Raw genomic sequence first — 14,154 nt, 5'->3', positions numbered from 1 at the left:
ACGTGCAGGGCGGCTATTGGCCTCCTAGACACCCCACACGTCACCTCTCAGCCCCCAGAGCCTCCCCATTTCAGAGGCAGGTGACGCGTTCAGAGGTAAAGCGGCTCTTGGGTCAGCGGCTGGTCGGTCCTGGCTGCGAAGCGGGCCCCCAGGACGCCCCGGGCGGGCGGAGCCCCGGGCTGCGGTGCGTCTACCTGCTCTCCAACAGACGCTTTCCCTTCTGGTGTTGTTCTAAATGTTTAACGCGTGAAAGTGGAGTCTAGAATCTTTAGGGCCCAATCTGCCCCCTTCATTGTACTTGGGGAAACTGAGGCCCAAGAAGGGCGTGGTTTGCCCCAAACCGTTCTCCCTCGGAGTGGCTGGGCGTGGCCTCAGGACTCCCCAGAACTGCACCTTGTGGCCTCGGAGTCTGGTTACGACATGGGTTCGCATCTGCGCCGGGGACCCTGACCCAGGGGAAGACGCGCCATGGACCGGCGTGTTAAAGATACGGGTGCGACAGGTGCGTCCCAAGGCCCCTGGGGCGGGGGTGGGCGAGCACGGCCCGCGGAGGGTGCTCCCTGAGGGACCCGCAGGTCCAGCGCCGAGCCACCCCGCCCTCCTGGCTGCGGGGCATCTTCGGCTCCGTCCTGCCATCTGCTGGGCGCCTTGAGCCACTGTCTGTGCTTAGAAGGAGCAGAAAAGCTGGAGCCAGGCCCATCCGGTGCGACCCAGCTGAAGTTTCAGGAGTGGCCCCAACGGCTAGAGCTGGGGGTCAGACAAGCCTCATTTACAGAACTGGGTCTCCCACTTACCCGCTGCGTGTCCGCCTGGGAGCGCTCATTTGTAAAACCGGGAGACAGATGCTGGCTCCTCAGACTTGCTGTGAGGATCGTGTCAGATAAGATTTACAAAAGCAGGATTGTGCCTGGCATGTAACAAATGATCAATATTTCCGGCCTTTCCTTCTGCCCGACAAGCATTGACTGAGTGTAAATTGTAGTATTTGCGCACAATTGCTCCTTCTCTCCCAGCCTTGCCCTGGCTCAGTGGGATGAGGGAGCGTGTCTGACTCCCCCACCCTACTGATAGGGAGCTGGCCATAGGACTTGCCTTGGCCAGTGGTAGATGAGAGGAAGTGGCAGCATGCCAGTTCTGAGCGACAGCCTTAAGAGATGTCAGGGGTTTCAGCTTTCTCATGCTTTTGCCACCTGCTGTGAGAAGAGCCAGGCATAGTAGCCTCTGTTCCCAGAATGAGAGACCCAAGGAGTAGATCTGAACCCCACATGTGTCCTGAGACTGAGCCACAAGCTCAGGAGTAAGAAAAATGTGTGTTCTTGTGATCCACTGAGATGGGGGTGGACGTTAGTTTCACAGCATCATCTCAGAAAGAGCTGACTAATGCATGTGTTAAATTACCAGTCATGCGTGGAAAGACAACGACTGCGATTTGTCCTGTGGTGGAAGGAATCCCAGGAGGCTGCAGGGACACGGGAGGCACTGGCCCCAGCCTCGAGAGTCACAGAAGGCAGAGGGTCCCACAGAGAAGAGTCATGAGCATTTGTTCCTTCCCCTTTCTCCTTTGTTGAACAAGCATTTTCTGAACACTTATTGTGGGCCAGGCCCTGAGCTGGGAGCTGGGACAGACCCAGCGGGGAGCCAGACGGAGTCTGCTGTCGTGGAGTTGAAGTTTAGAAGTTTGTGTGGTACAAGGGCAGCACGCATGGAATGGGCCATATTTGATTGGAGTGTCGGGGACAAGCAGCCTTTGAGGGCAGAGGGGAGGCACGAGAACCACACACGGGGTCAGAGAAGGTGTCCTGAGCGAGATGGTGCGTGAGCTGAGTCTGGAAGGGCAAAGAGGAATCAGACAGGTGGGAGGAAGAGAGGAGCAGCCTGTGCAAAGTCCCCGGGGGCGAGAGAGAAGAGCATCCCGCAGAAGCTAGGAGCAGTTCCACCTCACTGGAACACAGCATCAGAATAGGAACAACAGTGTGTACGGATTGAGCATTCTGCATGCCAGGCTCCGTGCAACACTTTACACGGGGAAGGTGACCCCTTCTCTGTTCCTCTCCCCATTTATAGATAACGTGCCAGGCCCTGTTATTTCAGGTGCTTTTCATGAATTACCCCTTTTAGTCCTCACAGCAAACCCGGCAGGTGGTGTTACCATCACCCCTAGAACTAAAGGAGACGACAGCAGGGAGGGGCTCCGCCATGGCCGAGAGGTTGAGAAGCGGTGGATCTGAGATGTAAATCCACAAGGTAGACACATTGTCACATCTGAAAGAAAGGACATATGGAAGAGTGGCTATTTCCAGAGTTGTGAAATTCAGATTATTTTTATTTTCTTTTTTAAGTATTTTTGTATTATTTTACGTATTATTTTAATAATCAGTAAAAACAATAATAAATACTTTCATTAAAAAAAAATCTCGGGGCTGGCCCCGTGTTGTAGCAGTTAAGTTCACCTATTCCACTTAGGAGGCCCAGGGTTCACCCGTTCGGATCCTGGGCACGGACCTACCCACCACTTGTCAAGCCATGCTGTGGCAGGCATCCCACATATAAAGTAGAGGAAGATGGGCACAGATGTTAGCTCAGGGCCAGTCTTCCTCAGCAAAAAGAGGAGGATTGGCAGCAGATGTTAGCTCAGGGCTAATCTTTCTCAAAAAAAAAAAAAAAAAAAACATCTCATGAACACCAAACTCCCCCTGATTTTGTAAGGCATTTTTCATCACTACAGCCATTGTTTGACATGGAGAGGGGGTGGTGCTGTGGTCATCCCCATTTTACAGATGGAGAAAAAGAGGCTCAGTGTCAAATGGCTTGTCCTTAATACCACAGTTACTGTGGTTAGTTTCCTGGGGCTGCTGTAACAAGTTACCACAAACTTGGTGGCTTAAAGTGGCAGGAATATATTCTCTCGCTGTTTTGGAGGCTGGAAGTCCAAAATCAAGGTGTCAGCAGGGTGGGTTCCCTCTGCATGCTCTGAGTGGGGATCACTTCTGGGCCTCTTCCAGCTTCTGGGGGCTCCAGGCATTCCTTGCTGTGGGCTGCAGAACTCCACGGGCAGCTGAGGGTGGAAGAAACCCTAGGCATGACTCTCATCACCGAAGGAATTGGTCACGTGCTACTGACACAGTCTGGCTGAATTATTTTGTAAGCACATTCCTCTTATACCTGCACAATATTGAGTGCTGTCCAGGCCCCTCAAGGGGAAATGGCTGCACTTGGCTTCAGCTGTGTTCTAGATGAAGCCAGCCAGCCCCCGGTCTTGCCCTCTTGCCTGGCCATGCACTGATAAGGCTTTGTATTGTCTTGCAACTCTGTGCAAAAAACATAAGTACAATAAAAGTCATCTGCTTCTCTGTGCCTAGCCAATCTGGCTTTCCCGGACGGTTGACTGCGGAAAGATCTTGAAAGTCATGGTCCAGGGGTTCTTCTACGAATCTGAAAGGGACTGAGCACGTGATGCTGTGTGACTTCTCAAATCCCAAAGACAGGCGCAGAAATAAGAACAGGGATTCTTTTTCTGACTTGAGTTCTCCCGCGTAGATCGCAGGGGCTGCGATTCCTGTCACTGAGGATACGATTAAGCATTCGCCACATTTGAATTTGAAGCTATAAACTCCAGCGGCCGTAACCTTTAATTTTATGTAACGCGATCGTGCTGTAGGAGCTAATGCAGTTCCCCAGGGGAGGGTGTCTTCTGTGCCAAGCCATTTTTTTAGAGTCTGCTAGATCAGATTTTGTTATCGTTTCTGTTAAGCCTATTTTATTTAAAACTTGATTCTGGTTCACTTAGTGTAAATACCGTCTGCTTGCACTCTGTTTCAATATGTTCTGTTTGGCAGCATTGTACGTTATAAAGGAAAAAAAATGATAATGGCTGTTTTGTGGCACACCGAGATAAGGAATAGTTTGCACATTTAGTTCTGTTGTTGAAAATCATCTTGCTCAGATAGCAAATTATCCCTGATGAGGAAAAAAAAGCAATTCAAGAGTAACCCTTTTATGTTGAGTCTTTGTTATGTGTGTGTGTGTGTGTGTGTGTGTGTGCACGCACGCGCGCGCAGACTCACTCAAAATAAGGGTCCATAAATCGCTACTAATGTGGTGTGTCTGCATTTCTTGGCTTTATGAAACTTCCCTAGAGGCATTTTCATAGTTTGGAACTTGGTAGCCCTGCTATTCCAAGCTCCTCATTCTTACATTAAAACAATTTGCATAGTAGCTCCATGGTGACCTCAAATTAAGTGTTTGCAGAGAATTCTAGCTGTAATGTGAACCAGGCTGAGTCAGAAGGAAGGCTCGGCAGCTGCCAAGTGCAGCATCCATGGAGCGTGTTTCACCGTATTCCCGCCTGGGCTCATAGGGATCCTTAGGGGCTAAAAGGAGTCATCATGAGCATTCGGAAACTGCACTTGGACCTGCGTGTGTGTGTGTGTGCGTGCATCAGCGCATGGCTACACGTTTCAGGATTTTATGGGGAGAGACTTGAGCCTCCCGCAGTTCCCCCTCCATGAATCTACCCCTCACCCCTGCAGAAAGGGACCCAGAAGCACTCATCTGCAGAATGGTCTATATCAGGGAGAATAAAGTCTTCTCTTAGAAAGCCACACGGAGCAGGAGTAATAATAATAATTTACGAAAAGACCCCAGGTGTTGAGGTGGAAAGGGAGTGGCCTAGGAGGCAGGCGACAGGCCTTACACGTTCTACTGCCCCTGCCTCGTGATGTGACCTCAGATAAGCTACTTCCCCTCTCTGGACCTCAGTTTCCCTGTCTGTACACTGAAAGATGAAAGGAGTTGTGCTATATGACAAAAACTGCTACTTGATCTTTGGTATCCACTTTCCCCTTTTTTCTTTTTAAAACAGAATGCGCACACACCCAGTTTTAGGTGAGCACATGGCTACCTGGCTAGAGACTACATTTCCCAGCTTCCTTTGCAGGTAGGAGTGACCGTGTGACTAAGTTCCAGCCAATAGGATGCGAGAAATGGTGTGCATGGCTACTGTACTCGCCCTTCCCCCTCCTGTAGGCTGTGACTTAGACACTATAGTGTGAGCCAGCTTCATCCCTGCCAGATAGGTCTGCACCCTAGGGTGTAACAGAGCCACCAGGTAGAAGGAGCCCAGTCCCTGGATGCAGCAGAATGCCCTGCTGGCCTTGGATCACCTGCCTACCTCTGGACTGTTAAGGGAAAAGAATACACTATCATAGTTAAACTATTGTATTTTAAATTTGAGGGTTTCTTTGGTTCAGCAATTGAGCCCATTATTTACCTAATACAGATTGGATGAATACCAAGGTTGTCGTTGTCATCACCATCATGCTCTCTTATATCCAGAACAACATAGGTGCATAACAGACATCCAGAAAACTGAAAGAATGAATGAACAGGTGAACAACTGAAGGGGTTTCGTGGGCATCTCGGGAATATTATAGGGATGACTCATGAACCAGAGAGGATACGGATGAGATCATGTCTAAGAATTCTTCCAACGCTAAAATTCTACCGTGTTGTTTCTCAGAATTGAGGGTCACTTGGGAACACAGTAGTGACGGGCGTTGTCTTAGCCAAGTGTCTTCCCAACAAAGGATGGAGAGGGGAGGCTCTCAGAGGGAGCAAAAAGATGTCACACAAGCTCACCTCCCCACTCTCTCTCCTGCCCCCTTTCAGTTACTTAGTCATCCACTCAACAGACATGTGCTTATTACAAGCCAGGCACCAGCGGGTGCGGAAATGAACAAGTCCCCATGGCAGCCCTCGCAAACCAACGACGAAAACAGCACGATGGTAAGTAAAAGCAGTGCCGTGGCAGAGTAGAAGCTGAAACAGGCGGAAACACGGTGACATCTTCATCTTTGAGTATTCAGAGGCCCACCAGAGCTCCTCTCTAGAAAAGAACTGTCTTTAGCTTCCGTTTTAACACGACCAGGATTCTTGGTTTGCTTTGGGGAAGTTCATCTCCCAGAGCCAGTTCGGAGAGTCGTCAAGATGCCGGCAGTCCAGATCCGCTTCCTTTTGTCTGCAGAGCAATTGGCCAGTACGAGCAGTGAACCTGGGCTTCTGCAGGGGTCAGAGTCCCAGCCTGGGAGTGAAAAGAGCTGGTTGTGATCCGAACCCACCGCTGACTGGTGGACCACTCACTCCTTATTCAGCCATGCAGCTTGAACAAGTCATTTCCTGTCAGTTTCTTTGTTTGTCAAATGAGAATAATTTTTCCTGTCTTATAGCGTTATTGTGAACTTTGACTCAAAGTACCCAGCAGAGTGCCTGCTGCCTACCAAGGGCTCGAGACGGATGAATAGACGCTGATTTGGTAGCAGGAGAAATATTGCTGTAGCCCAGTAGTTCTCAACAGGGGTTGCTCCCCTGCCTGGGGGATGTTTGGCAATGTCTGGGGACATTTTTGATTGTCGTGACTGGGGTGGGGGAAAGCAGTGCTATGGGCCTCTAGTTAGTAGAGACCCGGGATGCTGCTAAACATTCTGCAATGCACAGGACAGCCCTCCACAACAAAGAAATACCCCTCCCAAAATGTCAATAGTGTCGACACTGAGAGACTCTGCTCTAGTCCATCAGAATACCAATTTCTTTTTTTTTTTTGCTTTTTTTTTAAGATTTTATTTTTTCCTTTTTCTCCCCAAAGCCCCCCGGGACATAGTTGTGTATTCTTCGTTGTGGGTTCTTCTAGTTGTGGCATGTGGGACGCTGCCTCAGCGTGGTCTGACGAGCAGTGCCATGTCCGCGCCCAGGATTCGAACTAATGAAACACTGGGCCGCCTGCAGCGGAGTGCGCGAACCTAACCACTCGGCCACGGGGCCAGCCCCCAGAATACCAATTTCAACATGATACATTCAAACTCTAGCTAGAGATCTATTGTGTGCCATTTAAAATGCCACCCTTGCCTTGGTATTTAATAAGCAATTATAAAGCAATATTTCTGTGACTGTCAGTTGGGATTTTGGAAATGTTTGCCTCAAAATACCAGCAGCACAAGCTTTGGTTCCTTCTATCCATATGTGAATCATTGCTGGCAGAAACCTCCCACTTGCTCAGGTCCACTTGATTACTCATCAGCAAACATCACCGTCTCCTAGTCTGGCCCTCGGTTGTGGAGTTTATTGTCTGACTTCAGAGACACCTGGACCCAATTGGCATAATCAGAACCATAGGGCCTGCTGAGTGGGGAAGGAGCGGGAATGTGGATGATGATGATTCCCGGGGTGAGTTGCAATGATTGTGGCATTTTTTTCAGCCGGTATTCATTGAGCACCTACCCTATACCAGGCGCTGTGCTGAGTGCTGGGAATTGAGTGGGGAAGAGAACAAACATTATTGCCTGAGTCTCTGTGCTCACCGCACCCAGCTACTTTCAGACAGCTTTAGCGTATGATAGCATATTAACAGAAACCTTTGAGATAGGCAGGAATGGTATTTGGTACAGGTAAGAAAGCTACACTCACAGACAAGTGCGCAAACAGGGTTCTTTGTTGCAAAGAATAGAATAAACCCAGTCATATAAGCATAAAAGGAAACTATAAAGGATATTCACATATCCTTTATAGTTTACACATCCCTGGGATACCCAGAACATTGAACAGTGCATGAGGCAGCCACTAACCGTCATCCTAACACCCCATTGAATGGCTGCAGGCGCTATCCCATCGCTGCTAGGAGCAGGAAGTGCAATACTACCACCAGTGTCTTACTTCTAAAGCCAAATCTCCTTTGGTTGCATCTGATTGGTAGACCCTTGTCCTTGCTGCAAGGGAAGCTGGGAAATTGAGTTCTGATTCTCCATTCGAGATGTAAGCAGGATTCATAAAGTGCAAATGTTCTTCCTCAGAGTGAAAAGGCCATTCAGAAGATAATGGGCAGCTACCATTATGGCATGCACCCAATTGTGGGGCATCCGCGATGGAAAGCCCCAAATCCTACGATGAATAAGGCGCACACCATTAGGGGATTAAGAAGGTAGGTTATTGCAGTATTGGCTTCCAATTCTTTCACACCTCTCTGCATTCTCACCCCCACCAACCTGGAAGTCAACATCTAGCAAAACTACCTTTCCAAAGTGAGGGAGAAATAAGGACTTTCTCCAACAAAAACTGAGGGAATTCGTCACCCACAGATCTTCCCTACAAAATACGTTAAAAGAAGATCTTCGGGAGAAGGAGGATGTTCTAGATCGGAAAATAGGACCTACGTAAAGAAAGGCAGAGGATAAGAGAAGGGATAAAGGAAGAGAAAGTAAATTCTTCTATAATTCCTATTTTTAATTGATCTAAAAAAAGAGCTATTTAAAGTAATGACGGTAGCAACGTAGTGGATGATTATAGCACGTGGGTAATGAGACGAATGACAGCACTATCGTGGGAGCGGGAGGGAGGGGAGAGGAGGGGAAGGAACCAGGGCTCAGAGGTGTTACTAGTCCACGTGCATGTGGTCAGTAAAGGGTGGGACGGAGATTCAAACTCTGACCTCTTTGATCCAAATTCCATGCCTTTGTCTCCCCAGGAGAACCTTGGCCATTCCTCTGGAAATATATGGGAATGAGCTCCAAGTCTTCCCTTCTGGGCCCCATTTCTCAACTCAGAGAGGGAAAATGCCAAGCTTTTCCTTCGTTGTTGCTGACATTTCTCTGAGGCTGACTCAGCAGAGACGTATGTCTTTGTGACAGCATCTGAGCCCCATCTTCATAAATGACAGCTCCCTTTTTGCAAAGCCTTAGGAAGATCTGAGGCCATCTGGTAGACCTAGGGCTCTGCTCTCTCTGATAACCTCTACCTGCCAATAATCCCAGCTACCGTTTACTGAGTGTTTAATATGGCCAGGATCTGGACAAAGTATTTGACACACATGTTAACATTTAATCTTCTTAGCCTTATTTTCACCCCTGTTTTACCAAATAGGATGGTGAATTCAGAGAGGTTTGGCGACTCGCCTGTTAGGGGTTGAATCATGTCCTCCAAAGGGGTCTGCACGAGTCCTAACACCTGGAACCTATAAATGTGACCTTATTTGGAAATAGGGGCTTTGCAGCTACAATCAAGTTAAACTGAGGTCATACTGGATTAGGATGGGCCTAACCCAATGAGAGATGTTTTATAAGAAGGAGGAAATTTGGACACAGAGACACACAGAGAGGATGGTATGTGAAGACAGAGGCAGAGACTGAAGTGATCATCTGTAAGTCACGGGTCACCAAGGATTGCTGACGACCACCGGAAGCTGGATGAGAAGCATGGAACAGATTCTCCCTCACAGCCTCTGGAAGGAACCAACCTGCCGACACTTTGATTTTAGACTTATTTCTGGCCTCCAGAACTGTGAGAAAATAAGTTTCAATTGTTTTAAGCCACGTAGTTTTTTTCTTTTTTTTAAAGATTGGCACCTGAGCTAACATCTGTTGCCAATCATTTTTTTTTCTTCTTCTCCCTAAAGCCCCCCAGTACGTAGTTGTATATTCTAGTTGTGGGTCCTCTGGTTGTGATATGTGGGACGCCACCTCAGCATGGCCTGATGAGCGGTGTCATGTCGGTGCCCAGGATCCAAACCGGCAAAACCATAGGCCACCAAAATGGAGTGCGTGAACTTAACCACTCGGCCACGGGGCCGGCCCCTAATCCACTAGTTTGTAATACCTTGACAGCAGCCACAGGAAACTAATACATTGCCCAAGGTCACACAGCCAGTAGAACATAGTCTGAACATTTGCTTTACTTAAAATTAAAAGCCCACGCCCTTAATGCGACCCTGTCCCACTTTCCTCGCACAGTGAAAAGTTAGTCCAGAATGTTTGAGCAGAAGGACTTCAGAGATCACCCACCCCAGCGTTCTCCAAACCGGAACGCCTGGAGGATGGTAATAGCTGGACCATGACATAAATTTGATGTTTAAGAAATAATGTCTCATCACCTTACACCCATTAGAATGACAAAAATAACTAAAACTAATATAACAAATGTTGGAGAGGTTGTGGAGAAAAAGGAACCCTCATACACTGCTGGTGGGAATGCAAACTGGTGCAGCCACTGTGGAAAACAGTATGGAGATTCCTCAAAAAATTAAAAATAGAAATACCATACAATCCAGCCATCCCACTACTGGGTATCTATCCAAAGAACTTGAAGTCAGCAATTCCAAAAGTCCCATGCACCCCTATGTTCATCGCAGCATTATTCACAATAGCCAAGATGTGGAAGCAACCTAAGTGCCCATCAACTGATGAGTAGATAAAGAAGATATGGTATATATATACAATGGAATACTACTCAGCTGTAAAAAAGAAGAAAATCGTCCCATTTGCAACAACATGGACAGACCTTGAGGGAATTATGTTAAGTGAAATAAGCCAGATAGAGAAGGACAATCTCTGTATGACTCCACTCATATGAGGAATTTAAACATGTGGACAAAGAGAACAGGTTATTGGCTACCAGGGGAAAGGTGGGGTGGGGGGTGGGCACAAAGGGTGAAGGGGTGCACCTACAACACGACTGACAAACAATAATGTACAATTGAAATTTCACAAGATTGTAACCTATCATTAACTCAATAAAAATAAAAAAAAAGAAAGAAAGAAAGAAAGTCTCAGACCAGGCTCCCCTGGAAGCAATCTTGAGAAAAAGATGTGAATGCAGCATTTTATTGTTGAGGTGACCCAAGAAAACACTCACAGGAGATCAGGAAGTGATCAAGGGAAGGCTGGTACACTCCAGCATCACCTCCTTGGGGAAGTCCTCTCTGATTGACGGGGACAGAGTTAGTCCTTGTCTCAAATTCAGTGCTTCCCCCTTAAATGCGTTCATTCCCATATTATAGAACTTCTGATGCCATCTAGAACGTGTAGCTTTGCATATTGGTCTCTCCCATAAGCCTAAGTTCTTGAAGAGCATTTGCTACTGAAATTCTCAAGACAGTAGAGAACATAGTGGGGTTTAATGGTGGACGGACTGTTATACGAAGGGGCTTCTGAATGCTGTGCCCCTGGGTTCTGGACAAGCTCCACAAAGCTGCATGATGTGGGTGAACGGAAAGACTCTATGGAGGCAGTGAAACATCTAGGGCCAAGTGGCAGGGGAGTGACATATCCTCGGAGAGGTGTGCTGAGCCAGGGTGCTCTACTGGGCACCCAGACTGGGTCTGCCCTCCAGTGGAAGGACCCTGCCCCCTCTCACTCTCCTCTTGTGCAGGACAAACAAAAAGGAACTTTTCCAAGAAGGGAGTAATTTGATACCTTTGCACCAGTCTGGATTTTGGTGCCAGCTCTTACAGTTGTCTGGGAACGCCAGTTGCCCAGCCCCTGGGCTCCTTGGAGTCGTCCATTGAAGTAGAAGCCCCTCCAAGCAGTGGAGAGGGAGGCTCCAATGCCATGGGAAATGGGGAGAAAGTGCAGCCATCTGGGAGAGGGGACGCCCTGGCCCCTCCTAGCTCATTGTTCAGGCAGCCTAGTTAAGCTCCCAGGGTCTGTTTTGGGTCCTCCTGCTCCTCACACCACACTGGCTAGTGGACTGAGTGAGCGAGTAGGTGAATGAATGAATGAGCAAATGAATGAAGGGCAGGCACGGCCAGGTCTAGGTCTATTTCAGAGTCCATCACTCGTGTCCTTTGCTGTGCCAGGCTGTGCGTGGGCTCCTACGCGGCCACCACACCTTGGCATGTGGTGGGCTATCAAAACACTTCTGATGATTTTTGCAGGCATTCGCTATATATTCTTCAAGTTTCTACTATGTGCTGTTCAAAGCAGGGAAGAAAACAGAAAAAAAATCTCCCTTCGTAGAGTTTACATTCTAGGGGGGAAGATAGACAATCAAGTAAGCTTCTTTTTTTGGAAAACAAAATATTTCAGGAAGTGATAAGTACTATGAAGGATGGAAATAGCCGTTATCACTCAGCTACACTGAAATAAACTGACCTAAGGATGCAGCAACTACCCTCAAGGGAACATAGTAGAAAAGAGTGTATCCCCCTTAGACCAAGGCAAAAGGGGCTCCCGCACTGGGCCCCCCACTTTTAGAGGTCCTGGCAAATCAGAAACACACAGGCAATTGTTAAAGAACTTGTGGGTGCCTCCGTCACACGGGAGCTGACACAGAACATCCCATAATCCTAACCATGGCTCAGGACCCTGGGAAACCCTCTCAGCATCTCCGCCATTATCTCCTAAGGTTTGTAAGCTGATTGACTGCTGACTTTAGAGACAGACACTGCTTTGAAGAGTAAGAGCAGCCAAAGGGTTTGGGTACAAGAAAAGACAAATTAATTACCATATGGGATCCCTGCTCTGGGCGCATGAGTGCAGTAGATTCCTGCGTGAGCATCCTATTCTTGCTTCCTTTTGCTTCCAATATGTGGATCCAGAGGCACTCATGAGTTGGCCAGGAATTGGCAACAGTTGCACGGGGTGGCTGAGGAACATTGTGCCTTGTTAAATGTTCATCTCGCACTTACATTTGGGTATGGCTAAGCATAGATATAACTTGTTTGAAGAGTGATAGCTTCTTTCTATGGGCAACGAGTTGGACGTTAAACACTTGAATTGCAAATTGTTTTATTTTATAATAATAGTCAGTGAGATTTCATTACATTTTCAAAGTAATAATTCAATTTTGATTGACTTAAAGAATTTTGATTTAAAATTTTTCTTCCGTTATAATGCATACTCTGCCTTTTAGTTTAATAATTTTGAATATTATAGAAGAAGAGCAGTATTTTGAAAACAAACATGAAGAATAATTTCAAAATGCTTTTTACAATTACTTTAATTTTGTGTTTCTGATGCAAATGTGTTCCAATTTGGTAGACATAGAGTACAAATATTCTCAAAGATCCATTAGCTCACTGACTATGAGTCCAAGTCTTTGCTGGGAATGCCCAGCCCCTCTTCCTTGCCTGGAGGACCCCCATCGAGTCTCCAAGGCCCAGCTCAGCCATCTCCTGGTCTGGAAAGTGCCCCCAGCCTGACTCCCCAACCCTGACAACGTGCAGAGTTCCTCCCCGACCCTCCTGCAAGCCTTTGGACAGCCCACGGTTAGGTGCCCCAGACATTGGGTCCCTCGAAATATTGGGGAAGGAAGCGCTGTCGAATGTACTGTTCCCCCTTCCCGAACTCCCTGCTCCTCCTGTCTGCATGACATGCCACCCCCTCCTCCAGTGCCTTCAAGGACTAAGAACTGTAGTCACCATTTATCCATTCGTTGAACAATTTCCATGTGCCCAGTATATAATAAGCATGTTACAAACATTAATGTAATCACTGTAACCATCCTCTAAAGATTATTTTTCCATCTTTGATATGTGAATAGTAAGCTCAGAGGTTGATTCATCTGTTCCTTTCTTCAATGAACATGTGTTGAGATCTTCAATGAACATGTGTTGAGATGAAATGGGCCCTGCCGGGTACTGCAAAATAAGTGAAGAAGGAAGATGTGTGGTGCTTGCAATCTAACGGCTACATGAAGGAGCTTGGTTCTCAAGTCCCATAGCTGGTGAGTGATGGGGCCGAGGCTGTCGAGCTCCAAATTCCAAGTGCTCAGCCGTGCACTAAAATGCCTCCCCTGTGGGGTCTGTAAATGGGGATGGAGGCTTCCAGACATCTTTGGAGGTGCTTCTGGGGTTCCATAACCAAATTTGCATCTAATCGTGAAAATGCATTTTTAGCATCATTCAAAGGAAGTCTCTGATGGCCAGTGGGGGACAGCGGACACCAGCAGGGGGAAAAGTTCATTAAGCCTCTTGCTACCGACCTTACTGCAGAACTTCTGTGACAAGGCTACCATGGATATGCATTTAGGAACAGTGTCTGATGATGGAGCCTAGAGGAGAATCCAAGATGCTCGTCCAACCTACCTGACAAATTTCCTCACGGGCTGAGACCAACTTAACCATCACCTGGATGAATGTAAGGAGGTAAGAATGGCTTTATTTTTGAATGATAGTTCACACAGGAAAATGTGAAGATTATTCTGTAAGTCACCTGACGTGTACTCAACAGGCAAAGTCGTTTTTAAGTGTGAAGATCAATTTTTGCAAAGCATCAGGCAAAACCCATCGTGACATCGGTAGTGAAAAGGAGAAAGCTGTGGCAGAAAGCCCCGCAGGAGCATGGTACTCATGAAAGTTATCAACAACATTTGTTCCTTCTGCCATTTATTCAT

At 47.5% G+C, this 14,154-nt stretch overlaps 1 protein-coding gene across 1 annotated transcript in view; it reads left to right on the top strand.

The window, feature by feature from the left end:
- Positions 1–5,529: 5,529 nt before the first annotated feature.
- CYTL1 (cytokine like 1) overlaps positions 5,530–14,154 on the top strand; it is a 23,847-nt gene continuing 15,222 nt past the window's right edge. Inside the window, exons 1-3 of the mRNA XM_070613276.1 lie at positions 5,530–5,784; positions 13,303–13,485; positions 13,658–13,906. The gene's annotated coding sequence lies outside the window, so the exon portion shown is untranslated. The remainder of the gene's footprint in view (positions 5,785–13,302; positions 13,486–13,657; positions 13,907–14,154) is intronic.

This window comes from Equus przewalskii, chromosome 3, assembly GCF_037783145.1.
Source record: "Equus przewalskii isolate Varuska chromosome 3, EquPr2, whole genome shotgun sequence".
NCBI lineage: Eukaryota > Metazoa > Chordata > Mammalia > Perissodactyla > Equidae > Equus > Equus przewalskii.
Note: the sequence above shows the minus strand (reverse complement) of the source record. Positions and strands in the feature narration are given on the sequence as shown.